Consider the following 14,694-nt stretch of genomic DNA (forward strand, 5'->3'; position numbering starts at 1 on the left):
TAAGTGACACATAACTGAAGCATACCAATGTCAGGTATCATACCAAGACAAGGTATTGGTCGGTTATCCAGGTATTGAAAATAACTTATTTTGGTATTTTGTAGGTATTGATAAAATACCTCTACGAGGTATTGGTTTGGTGTTGAGGACTACTTGAGGTATTATTCAATTATGGAAAAATAACTATTTATATGGAAAAATCGCCGATTATTATTTAGGTATTGCCATACCTGAAGTCATTATTCACGCGTTATGCACAGAATACACACCAGTTATTATTTTAGGTATTTTACCTCTTATGCAGGGCTATTTAATACCTCATTCAGGTTGTAGGTATTCGGTTCTCCATATCTCAGTTAAGGGGCCATTAGACTGTTTGTCATTATGACAAATATTTGCCATTGAAGTCCGACATTTATCCGAGGTTGCCATGATTCAGGCTGTGTTGGTCATTTGTTGTTCTTGTTTGGCCAAATATTTGTCACGTCTAATGGGGCCTTAAAGGTATTCTTCAGTTATTTTCTCCTGCTCGGGTAGTCTTTATGTTGCAGCAAATGCATACCTGAAATAGAAAATAAAAAAGAAATCGTTGGCTTTTTTACATTCGATAGTGTTACAAGACACGTGTATTGTAATCCTAAAACCCTAGATGACCCAAATCGAGTCTACGTAGTTTATAGACAGCGCCTTAGAAGTAATATTTAAGTGTAATATGCAGTTAAACACAGTGGCTGAAGTTGTAGGATAGTTGGAATTGGAATCAGTGATCCAAAATGTACTGCCAAAAACTGTAGTTTGCATGATAATCGTGGGTGTATGATCTTGACTATCATGCAACAAAAACATTCACGTATGACCAGATTAAATATTCATGGGTGACTGTGACATTTTTTAATCACGGCAAAAATGTAGTGGATTGGCAAATTGAGTGAACTAATGAAATCCCAGTGGCTCCGAAATCTAAGAACGAGACAGTCAGTGACTCCCAACTGAATAGTTACGGCCCACGTCTAATAAATCAAAAAGACTTTTGGAATTAATGATGGCGCTGCTTGGAGATACGGGAACAATATAGCAACATTACTAGGGGTTTCGGAAATCCTCAAAAATACCTCCGTAACGACTCTGAATCCGCAGAAATTGCACTGAAGCTTCTTGGAATGCCTCCGAAATCCCCCTAAAACCCCCTGGAACTCCATGTAGACCCTCCAAAACCCCCGAAAACGCCATGTAACTCCTCCGTAACGTTTCTGATATCCGCCGACAATGCTCTGAAGCTTCTTGGAATATCTCCGAAACACCCCTTAAACCCCCTGGAACCCCATGTGACGTCTTTGTAATGTTTCTGAAATCCACCGAAGAAAATGCTCTGAAGCTTCTTGGAATGCTTCCAAAATCCCTCTTAAATCTCCTGGAACACCATGTAATGCACCTGAGACTTTTCGAAACCCTCGAAAACGCCATGTAACGTTTTCGTAATGTCTCCAAAGTCCGCGGAAAAGCCTTTGAAACTTTCTAAAACACTTCCGAAATCTTCCCTAACTACCCCCACCCCCCCTCAGACCCCACGTAACGCCTCTGAAATCCTCTACCTCGAGTTATTCGCATGTTTCTTTCGCAGTTTTCAGAACCACTGGAACTCCAGCTCTACATTGCAAAACTGTCGTACTCCCATCATCTAGATTTGTGTTACAATCATGATGCCAAATGCTACATTCATGACAAACTACATTCATGCATCGAAGGCATCATGAATGTATTGTGTGATGGTAGTGTGCAACATTAGCTACGATTGTAAAAGGCATTGCGACAATCATGAAAAAAATGTACTATACGGTTCACTGATTAGAATGAACATTTTTTCTTAGTTTGTGACAATCAACCAGTTGCTAAGTGTTTAGGAAACTAATGGTGTGTTCGATGCCGATTACACCAATACCCCCTCTGGCCCTCTCAATCAATCAATCCAAAAAGTTTCCAAGGTTCCTCAAAATGAATAGTGTCTGATGCTTTTGTGAATACATCCGCTAGCTGCCTACTCGATGGGATTGATTTCATCTTCACCGTACCTTTGATGACATGGTCCCGCAAGAAATGGTGCTTGACGTGTCGATGTGTTTTTTTGGCCATCGAAATACATCCGTTATTGTCTTCATAGATGGTGAACGGTTAATGTGGTGACATCACTTCCAGGTCCGTAAGGATTCCTTTCAACCAGATACCATCCGAGACAGCAAGGCTCAACCCGTCGTATTCCGCTTCACTGGATGATAACGCTACAGTTGTAGCAACAAATTCTATTACCCAGGGCTTGGATTATATCTTCCAAGAAGCTTTGATTTCGGGCATGTGGTCAATGTACTTTACAGTTATGATTGAAATAGCTAGCTGAATATAAGCAATATCAAACAATTATGTAAAAATCAGATCCTAATGTCATCTGATATAGTTGTACTCATCATGCTGCTGCATAGTGTATCGGACATTTGTCGAAGTCATTATGTGTCGGGAAAATATAATTCCGAGTTGGTGACAATATTACAAATTGAGGGAGGGTAAGTCAGAGGGTAAAGTCAGACCCCTGAATGGGCAATGTGGGTGAAGGTGTGGGAATGCCATTGAAGGTTTGTAATATTCTCCGAGGCTTTCGAAATCCAACAGGGTGCATCTACGGGTTGCGAATAGGGGAAAAAGGGAGGTTACTCGCATTTGTACTGCAATCAGGCAATGTGATATTATCTCCTACCATATGGTGTTGTAGTGCGAATAAATGATCTCATTCTATGGGAATTTTAACCTTGTAATGTATTGTTCATTACCTTTAATTTTCTAAGCTTGACAAGGTTTTGAAGACAAACATGAGATAAAAGAGTTACCTAACAGTAATATCACATCAGCAAATCTTTTACATATGTAAATATTATCTATGGGGTCATGTCTAGCATTTGATATGTATGGCAATACTGATTCTTACATCCACGACAGAGTTCCGGAAGAAATTCCAGAAGCAATTCTTGACAGAAGTCCAGAAGCAGTTCCTGGAGGAATCTCTGAAAGAATTTCCGGGAAAATCCCGGATGGATTTCCCGAAAACAAATTTGGAAGTAGTTTAAGCAAGCCCAGAAGTAGTTCCTGAAAGAATTTCGGAAGGAGGTCCTGGAGAAGTTTTCGGAGGAATACTGAAAGAAGTTCTCGTCAGGGTTATTTCAGGATTCCTGGAAGGATCTCAGAAAGGATACCTGAAGAAATCGCTGAAGGAATCCCTGACGGAATTTTAAAAGGAGTTTCTGAAGGAATCTCGGACAGAATTCCTGAAGCAATACCAGAAAGAATTCCTAGAGGAATCCCTGGTGAAATTGCTGGAATTTCTAGGAATACTTTCTGGAAGTCCAACAAAACTTCTAAATAAATTCAAAAAAGAAACTATTGGGAGAATCTCGGATGGAATTTCTTGGGGATCCTAGAAATCCCAGAAGGATTCATTGAAGAAATTCTGGAAGGAGTTTTTGGAAGAATCTCAGATGGACCCTTTTAAGAATCTCAGAAGGGATCCCAGAGGAAATTTCCGGAGGAACCCAATATAGAATATCAGATGGTGTTCCCTGAGGAATCGCAGAAGGAAATCCTAGAGAAATATTAGAATAAATTGGTGGAGAAACCACGGATAAACTTCCAAGGGGAATCTCAAAAATCGTAGAAAGAATTCCTGAAGGAATCTCGAAATTTATTTGTAGGGAAATTTCGGAAGGAACTTTGAAAGAACCTAGAAACTCCTGAAGTAATCTTAAAATATCTTCCTTAAGAAATCCCAGAAAGGATCTCTGGGAGAACTTCCACGAGGAATCCTAGCAAGAGCTCTTCAAGGAATCGCAGACGAGACCTCTTTAAGATGCACAGAAGAAACTCCTGGACACCCCTCAAGAGAACTTCAGAAGAAATCCTTAATAAACCCCAGGAAGAATCTCATCAAGCACTCCCTGGGAATCCCAGAAGAAACTCCTGGAACAAATTAGTGGATAAACCGCAAAGGATTTCTTGAAGCTATGCCGGATGGAACTCCTGTGGATCCCAGAAGGACGTCCTGGGGAGGTGCCACCACCGTGCTGTCATCAAGTCATAAATCAGCACACTTTCCCACGCTCGCGAACCATACATATTTCCTATTTATTTATGTAATAATTCTTTATTTGTAAGTGTCCATCTTGTAGAGGATCTTTTGTTTTGGTAAACAAAATTTGTTTGACACTTCAAGTACCACTAAACTGCCGTGAATCGCAAGTCAGTCCCATCTGCATTTTGGGCAAAATTGAGTTAATGGCAGTTTTTGATCTTTCTTCGGATGATCTTCCAGCTACGTGAATAAAAATATATAGTTTGTTCAATAAAATAGAAAAACAACACCAAGTCAGATTGTCCCACAATGAAAAGTAATCGCAAGTCAGTCCCATTACAAACTTGGGTACCCTGCAGTACAAAATCGAACACTGTTTTAGCCAGTTTTATATTTTTTGCAGTTACGTTTTCATGTTTGAAACAACGTGGGAAAGTTTCATGATGATCGCAGTAGTATTCAATTTTTAGCGATTTTTTGAAATTTCACATAGAAATCGGATTTAAAAACTTCAGAGTCAATTTTCTCAATGCCTACTTTTTACATATAGGACTAACTTGCGATTCACGGCAGTAAAGACACTGTAAGGGCGTGGCAAACTAGGTGTTAGTCATTAGAATAATTAGCCTATTTGTTAGTCACACGAACAGTCGCGAGATTGGACTTCTGTGGCTATTTAGTGCTAGTTATTCTAATATCACATGCAACCCAAGAATACATAAATACGGCTACGAATGAACAAAAAGAACAAATGGAACAGTTATGCACGTATCTGCATGTCACCAATAACGTTTATTCTCAATAGTGCATCAAATGTGCTAATTTCTAAAATATTAGTCCGTAAGATTTAATCATCATCGTCTTCTTCTTCTTCTTCTTCTTTGGCTTCACATCCCCACTGGGACTTGGCCTGCCTCGCATCAACTTAGTGTTCTTTGAACACTACCACAGTTATTAATTGAAAGGCTTTCTTTGCCTACCATTGCATAAATTTGTGTTCTGTGAGGCAAGCACAATGATACAGTATGCCCAGGGAGTCGAGAAAATTTTCCCAACCGGAACGGGAATCGAACCCGCCGTCTCCGGATTGGCGATCCATAGCCTTGACCACTAAACCAACTGGAGACCCAACCATCATCGTATTTTTTTCAAACTTCAACGTTGCATGGGAAAATTTAAAATTTATCAGATTCAATCAGATCAAAGCTTTTTAGATGCCCTTTGAGGTCCTAAAAAACTGTGCAAAGTTTGAGCATGATTGATGTAGCCTAAATTTTGCTCATCGAAATTGAAGTTTGTATCAAATTTTACATGGGAAAACATACTTTTTCGTGTTTTTCTTGAAGGTTCTCAAAATTGTCCTATACTGTATAACCTCTAATGTAAAAGACCAGAATGTGTCAAAAAACTTTGTCGAAGACCGCAAAGCGATCCTATGCATGTAGAAAAAGATATATGTACTCTTGGCAATTCTGGCCGAAAATTGAGATTTTATTGTTGATTTTAAGCACACTCAGATGATCAGTGCGTTATATATTTGCCACAAGAATCGCTTTGCGGTCTTCGACGAAGTTTTTCAGGACATCTGAGACTATGCTTTTACATAATCGATTATAAACTTTAAGAATATTTTTAAACGCAAAAAAGTTAGTTTTTCCATATCCCAACAACAAATTTAAATCGCGATGCGGAAAGTGTAGGCATAACTTATCTGTGGCATAACTGATCGCGCTCAACTTTTGTACAGTCGTTCAGGACCCGAAATGGAACCAAAAAGTCTTGAACTAAAAAACGGCCTTTATGGTCCACGCTAGTGTACAGCTTTGTCACCATTCCAAATGTTCTGACGATAATAATCATGTCGTCTGCAAAGCACGCAAATTTATTAAATTTCGTTAAAACCGTACCCCGTCCAATGTTGAAGAGCAGGTATGAAAGTTCGTCACCTTGTCCCAGTACCCAGTTAAATCCGAATGATGTGGATGGTTCACCCGAAACCCTTACACAGTTGTGTAAACCGTCCATCGTTGCTTCAACCAGTCTGGTCAGCTTCCAAGGAAAGCCTTTTTCGGCCATGATTTTCCATAGCTCTTTGCGGTTGATAATGTCCAATGCCGCCTTCAAGTCGAGGGGCCTGGTATTCACGACATTTCCGGAGGATTTGCCGTACGGTGAAGATCTGGTCCGTTGTCGACCGATGGCTTGATAACTTCCGACGAACTCATTCATTTAGGTGACAGAATGGGATCTGGGATAGCACTTTATGTGTAGGTGATCGCTCTGAAGTTCTCAAATTCCAAATGGCCGCCTTTTGGTCGCCTGCACAGACTACCCCTGTAGCTGTTCGGTTTCCAAGATTTTGATCATCAACCGGTGCAGACAGGTGTGCAACTTTTGTGGGTACATTTTGATGAGCTGCAATATCATCCCTAACAACTTCTTTGTTGATTTTGAGCTGGTGAACGTTTTCCTTAACTTCCCTCAACATGGGAGATCTATCATTTTCGGCCTAGTATAGTAGTCATTTTCAGCATTTTAGATCGATACGATACCGCTGCGGGATACGTGATTACGTGTTTCTTGGAAACGGCACATCAGATCAATTTCATTGTTTCATCCAGGTGGCGTTTTTTCTTTTTCATTCTCCTAAATTTTTATAGGAATCTGGTGGATTGCTTGATGTAGCTGCTCGCTTCATCAATAAAGTCTTTCGACTGCGATATTGTCTTCCTTGTAGCCGTATTGTTATTCACCTCGCTTCAGATCTCCCCTCATCTAGTGCGGGTGGTTCCACTGCTCGACCAGCAACAACTATGCTTCTGTCCCAGGGTTCATTGTTACATTTCACCAAATCTTCAAAGTATCTCTAAGATTTGGTTGCCATCTCTGTCAACAAAGTTCAATCCCGGTTATTGCACATGGCAGGACCTGGTGCAGTCCTGTGCCATACACCAGTAACAGTTAAGTGGATCTTCCGCATATCATTCCGATCCATGATTTTTTGCACTTAAGGCGAAACTGGATTCATTTCCTCACTTTTGGGGTTTTGATTTGTTATAAAATAACGAAATAATATTTTGAAAATCGGTTTTCGAACACATGTAGAGTATGGATCAAGGTATCTCCTGATTTTTTTCTGGTGGAAAAAAAATTTCGTTTTTGCAGAAACAATTTTTAAACAAAATTTCACAAAAAAAATGGTTTCTGCAAAAATGAAAAACATTTTCCACCAGGGAAAAATTCAGCAGATGAAATTCAGCAGACGGATCCGGTCGTTTTCGGTTCCGCCTACCAGCATGTACTTTGTTTTTGAGGCATTCACCACCAGTCCGACCTTTGCTGCTTCGCGTTTCAGGCGGCTGTACAGCTCTGCCACCGTTCCAAATGTTCTAGCGATGATGTCCATGTCGTCCGCAAAGCACACAAATTGACCGGATTTTGTGAAAATCGTTCCCCGGCTGTTGAGCCCGGCTCGTCGCATCACACCTTCCAGAGCGATGTTGAAGAGTAGGCATGAGAGTCCGTCACCTTGTAGCAGTCCCCGGCGAGATTCGGATGAACTGGATAGTTCACCCGAAACCCTTACGCAGTTTTGCACACCGTCCATCGTTGCTTTAATCTGTCTAGTCAACTTCCCAGGAAAGCCGTTTTCGTCCATGATTCTCTATAGCTCTGCGCGGTCGATACTGTCGTATGCCGCTTTGAAGTCGATGAACAGGTAAACCTTTCGATCACCTCACGTCCGTCCGTCAAGAGGCCTCCGTCTTTATCCCTGCATATTTCGGCTCGCGACACGAAGCCGTTGCGGGATGCGTTGAGCTTCTAATAGAACTTCCGTGTTTCTTGGGAACGGCACAGAAGTTCCATTTCTTCACACTCCGCTTCTTCCAGGCGGCGCTTTTTCTCCCGAAAGAGGCGGGTCTGCTGTTTCCGCTTCTGTTTGTAACGTTCCACGTTCTATCGAGTCCCTTGCTGCAGCATTACCGCCCTCGCTGCGTTCTTCTCCTCTAAAACAGTTCTGCACTCTTCGTCGAACCATTCGTCCCGTCGATTCCGTTCCACGTACCCGATGGTGCTCTCTGCAGCGTCGTTGATGGCTGCTTTCACTGTACTCCAGCAGTCCTCTAGAGGGGCCTCATCGAGCTCGCCCTCGTCTGGCAACGCGGCTTCGAGATTCTGCGCGTATGTTGAGGCGACATCGGATTGCTTCAGTCGCTCTAGGTTGTACCGTGGTGGTCGCCGGTACCGTACATTGTTGATGACGGAGAGTTTTGGGCGCAGTTTGACCATCACCAGATAGTGATCGGAGTCGATGTTGGCGCCACGATAGGTTCTGACGTCGATAATGTCGGAGAAATGCCGTCCGTCAATCAGAACGTGGTCGATTTGAAATTCCGTCTGCTGTGGTGATCTCCAGGTGTAACGATAAGGGAGGCTGTGTTGGAAAAAGGTGCTACGTATGGCCATATTTTTGGAGGCGGCGAAATCAATGAGTCGTAGGCCGTTTTCGTTCGTCTGCTGATGGGCGCTGAACTTACCAATCGTCGGTCTAAATTCCTCCTCATGGCCTACCTGAGCGTTCAAATCTCCTATGATGATCTTGACGTCGTGACTTGGGCAGCGATCGTACTCGCGTTCGAGGTGCGCGTAAAATGCGTCATTGTCATCATCAGTACTTCCGGAGTGTAGGCTGTGCACGTTTATTATGCTGGAGTTGAAGAATCGGCCCTTGATCCTCAACCTGCACATTCTTTCGTAGATCGGCCACCAACCGATCACGCGCCTCTGCATATCACTCATCACGATGAAAGCTGTTCCCAGCTCGCGTGTGTTGCCGCAGCTCTGGTAGATGGTATGATTACCTCTAAACGTTCGCACCATGGATCCCGTCCAACACACCTCCTGCAGCGCTACGATGCCGAACCCGAGGTCCTTCAGTAGATCGGCGAGTATGCGGGTGCTCCCAATGAAGTTGAGAGATCGGCAGTTCCACGTACCGAGTTTCCAATCGCAAGTCCTTTTTGTTCGCTGGGGTCGTTGCCGTTGGTCTCGGTTCGTATTGCTGATTTTCCGTTGCTGATTTTCCGTTAGGTACAATGATTTTTTACGGCTGGCTCTTAGGGCCTGACACCAACCCCCTACTTTCCGGAGGACCATAGCGCACAGTTGAGCTTAGAGTCCTTCCCTGGCACTCGGACGTAGATCAGCCGCCCCTAACATGGGGATCAGACGCTGTTGTGAGCCGCTCCTCCTGGAAAACAGACGCTCAGGTTTGCCGAAGCAAACCCCCCCTTCCCTGTCAGTCTATGACCAAAGTTCCCACCGGGGTTGGTTACCCGATCTTCCCTAAGGTTGCTCATAGTTTCCGGCCGGTACCACGAGGAGGTACGGATAGGAGTTGCTGGGCAGAGGCTAGTGGATCACAATGGGATCTGAATTGCGCAGCATACCCAGCCTTAACCGTAGTATGGCCAGCAAAAAAACACCCGTAGAATGCCGGCAGGGTACCCGGGTACCCACGAAACTGAAATGATCATATCTCCGTCAATTTTCCACCGATTTTTTTTTTTGGCCCATTCAACTCACAAACTCATTATCTATAGATATAATATTTGGTAAGACCGGTCCGATCACCGTGGGTGCCGGGAAACCCGGATTTCCGGGCTTATGTTTTTATACAAAACAATGCTCGGAATTTTCGGTAGGTTAGTGGCAATATCGGTATCAATCACCCTAAAATTGCTTCAGCATATAGTATCTGACCAGCCTGGGATCATAAAACGTGTTGACTTTGTAGCTGCGATTTCGGATCAGGCTTCCCGCAGGGCCATGGCTGGCAATGGCCACTATACGGTATCCTAGGCTCAACAACGTGGGATTCAATATGGTATAATGACATGCTTCCGCAAATCTGAATTTACCGAAAACTACACTCATCAGATCGACGCAACCACATATTTTCTAGATCGATAATAAGTTTCTGAGTTAAGGCTTTTTACGGCATCATCAGCATCGGCAGCCATGTTGGATATGAGCCTCAATATTTCAAAGTGATAATTTTCTGCCACCAAAGCGAATATTCGTATGAAAAAGTATCATCCTATATGCTCACCCGTAGTGATTGCGCTGATACTTTTTCTGCTGCGTTGCTGCAGAATTGTCAGTTTTTTATCACTTCAAAAATGCGAGGCAAACAATCATTGAAAAGCAAAAATTCAATGATTCATTTGAAAACTTAGTGATGCAGTAAGACACCTTAAACGAGCAAAAAATTTTCAAAATCGGTGAAAAATTGGCGGAAATATGATTATTTCAGTTTCGTGGGTACCCGGAGTAGAAAAAATAGCCACAGAATGTCAATGTCGCGAGTGTTCGTGTGACCAACATCTAGTTTGCCACGCCCTTACAGCGTCAGTACCGGTCCTACAAGTGTCAAACTAATTTTTAAAAACAAAACAAAACATCCACAACAACAAATGTATATCAAAATTATGGATGAATATATATGAGGTATACAATTAAATAAATTAATTTATTGGTTACAGCGCCATTAGCGATCTAATTTCTCATACATCTACTGTACCCGGGTACCCTGCTGGCATTCCACGTAATAAAAAAAAAAACAGAGACCTCCTCCCCTGCCCCTCCTCACTAGGGAATTCGGTCAACCCCATTAATAGATATATATTCACGAGTTTTAAGATCTAGCACAGTTTCAACTTCCTACTCTCAATAATCATAAAAATATCGAGATTTGAAATCAAAAAAGGTACCCGGGTACCCTGCTGGCCACATAAGGGTTAACCGTGCCGCGTTATGAAATGGAATAACGTATTGGCGGCAGTCTTGTCCTCTCTTACTTATTGGAACTATCCGTCAACAACCATCACGTTGGCGTTGCTGAGCCCCTGTTGTTATCCATGATACAGTGATAAACTCCCAAGGCCTGTCGAAGATACTAGATCCGTTGGTCTCTCCAATTCTCTTATCTAGCTTCTGATGACAGCAACCCATTCGGCAGACAAGTGCTCGATAATTAAACGCATGGTTCTAACACATCTTATGTTACGTGATTTCTTTGCTAAGTTCCTCTTTTTACGCGGTGCCATATAGCGTCTTGTGTAGAGACAGTTCTGTTCAACAATAATTAACCTAAATATTAGAATATGTGTACATATTTCCGTCTCGGAAAACAAAATCTAGACGTCAGTTTACCTTCGGGGAGAAGAAACATTAAGGGAAATAGGTTAATTGACAACATACTCGTATTTCGACTGCAGATAGGGTTTCCTGCGGCGAGCCGTAATAAACAGTCTGCCAACAGCGAATGCAACCAGCTTGTGAATTAACTTCATCTCACTCGAAGTGGTCGTTACTTTTGTCTAACTTTAGAATCAGTCTGAACTGAAGCTACTATACTTTGTGACGAATTCCCTCAGCCACAATAAGCGCTCCATAAATCCGTTTGAACTTTAACGCGCTGCTCATTTCACCTTTCAAAGCACATTAATATAAATGGGATCCCCGGTGTTCGTTGCAACTTACAAGTGTCTCCTTGAATAAGTTGATTGCCATGATAATAACCTAACCTCCTGATGACTTGCCATTCTCTTATGCGCGAGCGGATGCGAGTACTTTTCGCGCCGCCGTCAACGTCTGGTGGTGGTCATTCCGTTAGACTGAAACTGTCGTCATCAGCGCGCCATCGCCGCCACCAGCGCAAGCGATATGAAAACCGAGCTGACTTTTCCGCAATATAATGCCTAGGTCAACTTCTCATGCTCTGCCCAGGCGTTCTACTAGGTGTCATGCGGCGGTGAAGCGAATGTAAATATTCTAACTGTGCCCACTCACACTTGCTTCAGTCGCGATCGCGCGACGACGACGACGAAGCGGTGCTTCCTAGAACTAGAAAATAAGTCTCGCACAGCCAGCGGACCCGACCGACCCGGCAAGCAGTTATTGTGAATCTATTACCGTAAGTCCTTGACTACATAGATGCAGTATGGATCGATCGATTGCGATCTGGTGCTTCACTGTGAACAATCTTCGTCTACTAGATCTGGATGATCGTTGAACTGGAGAGGCGTTCTAAGCTGCTCAAACAAACTGCTGGCTGGTGGAGGTGTAGTCAGTAATTGTGGTTTGTGGGAAGTACTAAGCTTGCTAGGCATATTAGGTTTAGTGAATGAATATGCCAGTAGCAATCAAAACGTTTGCAAATATGAGAATAGTTGTATCAACACCGCGATGGTTAAGTGCACGTTGTACTTGAACTTTAGCTGGCGATTGTGGCAGGGAAAAAAGTGCACCCTCCACGACGACGATGCGCGTTGGCGTACCAGTTCGCATGTACATTAGGGTAACAATCCGGTTGCAATTCTTCACTGGGTTTACATGCAACCGAACATTTCGGTTCAGAAGTATTTATGTACAAGATATATAGAAAATGATCGAGGTGGGCACAAACCTTTTTATACCAAAATATTGTTGAATAAGCTGTTACATTTTGTTATGAGCACCGAAAGTTCTCAAATTTCGACTCCAACTTATTTTGGTTGGTTGAGTTATGCTTTTAAAACTGTAGTATCTCCGGATTTAATGAACCGAATCAAAAAAAAAATTTTGAACATTTCTGAGGTAATTAAAATTACCAATTGAAATTTTGAAATGATTTTGATTACATTGAAAGTAATATAATCGCTATGACTTTTTTTTTCTTTGAAACAGCTTAAAGTTAAGTCAATAGTATTCCAAAGCTCAATGTTTTAATCGTAGATGTTCAAAATTTCATGTCATTACGTGCATTAAATCCGGAGATAGAAAAGTTTGATACTGCCGGATAAAGTACATTATTAGAGTCCGTCCAACTTCAGGTAGAATAATCGTTACATTTTTATTCATTTAGTTAAATATTTTTTGCAATTTCTCATCGTAATGGGCTGTTTTACCTCTCGCAAATCTGCCAGGAAAAGGCCTACTTCCCCACACCAAATTAACAGTGCTGTAATGGTTTATTACAGCACTGATTTGCGTTGCGTAATCAACCATTATAGCACTGTTTTCAGTTTCAATCAACTTTTTGATGCTTGCTGGACGCAATTTTGAAAAATTATGACAACTGCACAGTTTAACCTGCTTTGAACAGATTTTCTTAAATATGTCTATGAACATTAGTTTGCAGTTCGATGCAAAAGTTTTGTTACTATCGTCAAGAGGTAATTTATGAAATTGCAAAATAGTAGTTTACGCAACAAGGTGCAGAATGACGATTTTTACAGCACGAGTCGTACATTTATCCAACGAGGCTTGCCGAGTTGGATAATTACGACGAGTGCTGGAAAAATCGAGTTCTGCACCGAGTTGCGTACAACGTTTTTTGCAATTTCATAAATTATCCTTGAGGATAGTTTTCAACAAAACTTTTTCATCAAACTGCACACTGATGTTCATAGCCAATGTTTAAGAAAATCTGATCTTAATAGGTTATACTGTGCAGTTGTCACAATTTTTCAAAACTGCGTCCAGAAAGCATCAAGAAGTTGACCAAAACTGAAAACAGTGCTGTAATGGTTCATTACGCAACGCAAATCAGTGCTGTAATGAACCATTACAGCACTGTTAATTAGTTGTGGGAAAGTAGGCCTTTTCCTGTCAGATTTGCGTGAGGTAAAACAGCCTATTACGATGAGAAATTGCAAAAAAACGTCGTACGCAACTCGGTGCAGAATGACGATTTTTACAGCACTCGTCGTAAATGTACGACACGTGCTTTAAAAATCGTCATACTGCATCTTGTTGCGTAAACTACTATTAATGGATAAGGCTGAGTCCGCAATTCTACGTTACACATTTCAATTCTTTGCTGCTTCTCTTTAACATCGGAAACGTCCCAGATTCTAAAAAAAATTCAATTTGGCTAAAATTTGTACAATTGATGGACAACTAGTCCATCGACTAATCGTCAAAATTTAATTTTTAACGTGCTTATTTAAAAGTTTTAAGTGGTTGAACATTATGTTACGGTGTAAAATGCACAATATTTACCTACAACCCTTTTCATCGACCACAAAGCTGACTCCTTAGAAATCAGTCGTCATTCCTGAAAGTTGTTTACGTGCGCGCGCGCGCGCCCGTCAACCTACCGTCCCGTCGTCATATCATTTGCAAATATGTCACACTGTTGAACTGCCAACACCATATTAGCTAACAGGAACTGATGCACATAGTCGATGAGTGCATATCGCTTGCGCGCGTTGCGCCGCTGCCGTACATTTATAATGTAAAAGACACAATTACAATTTATCCTTGGACTTGTCACTTGCGTTGCAGTTAAGTAGCTGCTAGAGCTAGTGGTTGCGGCCGGCACGCTGCGCACAAACAGGTCTAGCTAGCTGGCCAGCCAACAACGCAACGGTTAGCTATGCCGTAAACAAATGGCGCTTTGCACGGTGACTCTACTGTTATTCGGCATTAGATTAATATTAATGATTCTAGCGGCTTGAAGAGTTATTTTATCATCCTCTTACTACGTTCTGACTGGTTCTGTTTTAGTGTTACGATTTCATTCCAAACAGATTGGA

At 42.1% G+C, this 14,694-nt stretch overlaps 1 long non-coding RNA gene across 1 annotated transcript in view; it reads right to left on the reverse strand.

Annotated features, from left to right (window-relative positions):
* Positions 1–525: 525 nt before the first annotated feature.
* Positions 526–14,694, reverse strand: part of LOC134291600 (uncharacterized) — a 427,606-nt gene continuing 413,437 nt past the window's right edge. The window contains exon 5 of the long non-coding RNA XR_009999178.1: positions 526–562. This is a non-coding gene — a long non-coding RNA (uncharacterized LOC134291600). The remainder of the gene's footprint in view (positions 563–14,694) is intronic.

This window comes from Aedes albopictus, chromosome 3 (genome assembly GCF_035046485.1).
Source record: "Aedes albopictus strain Foshan chromosome 3, AalbF5, whole genome shotgun sequence".
Taxonomy (NCBI): domain Eukaryota; kingdom Metazoa; phylum Arthropoda; class Insecta; order Diptera; family Culicidae; genus Aedes; species Aedes albopictus.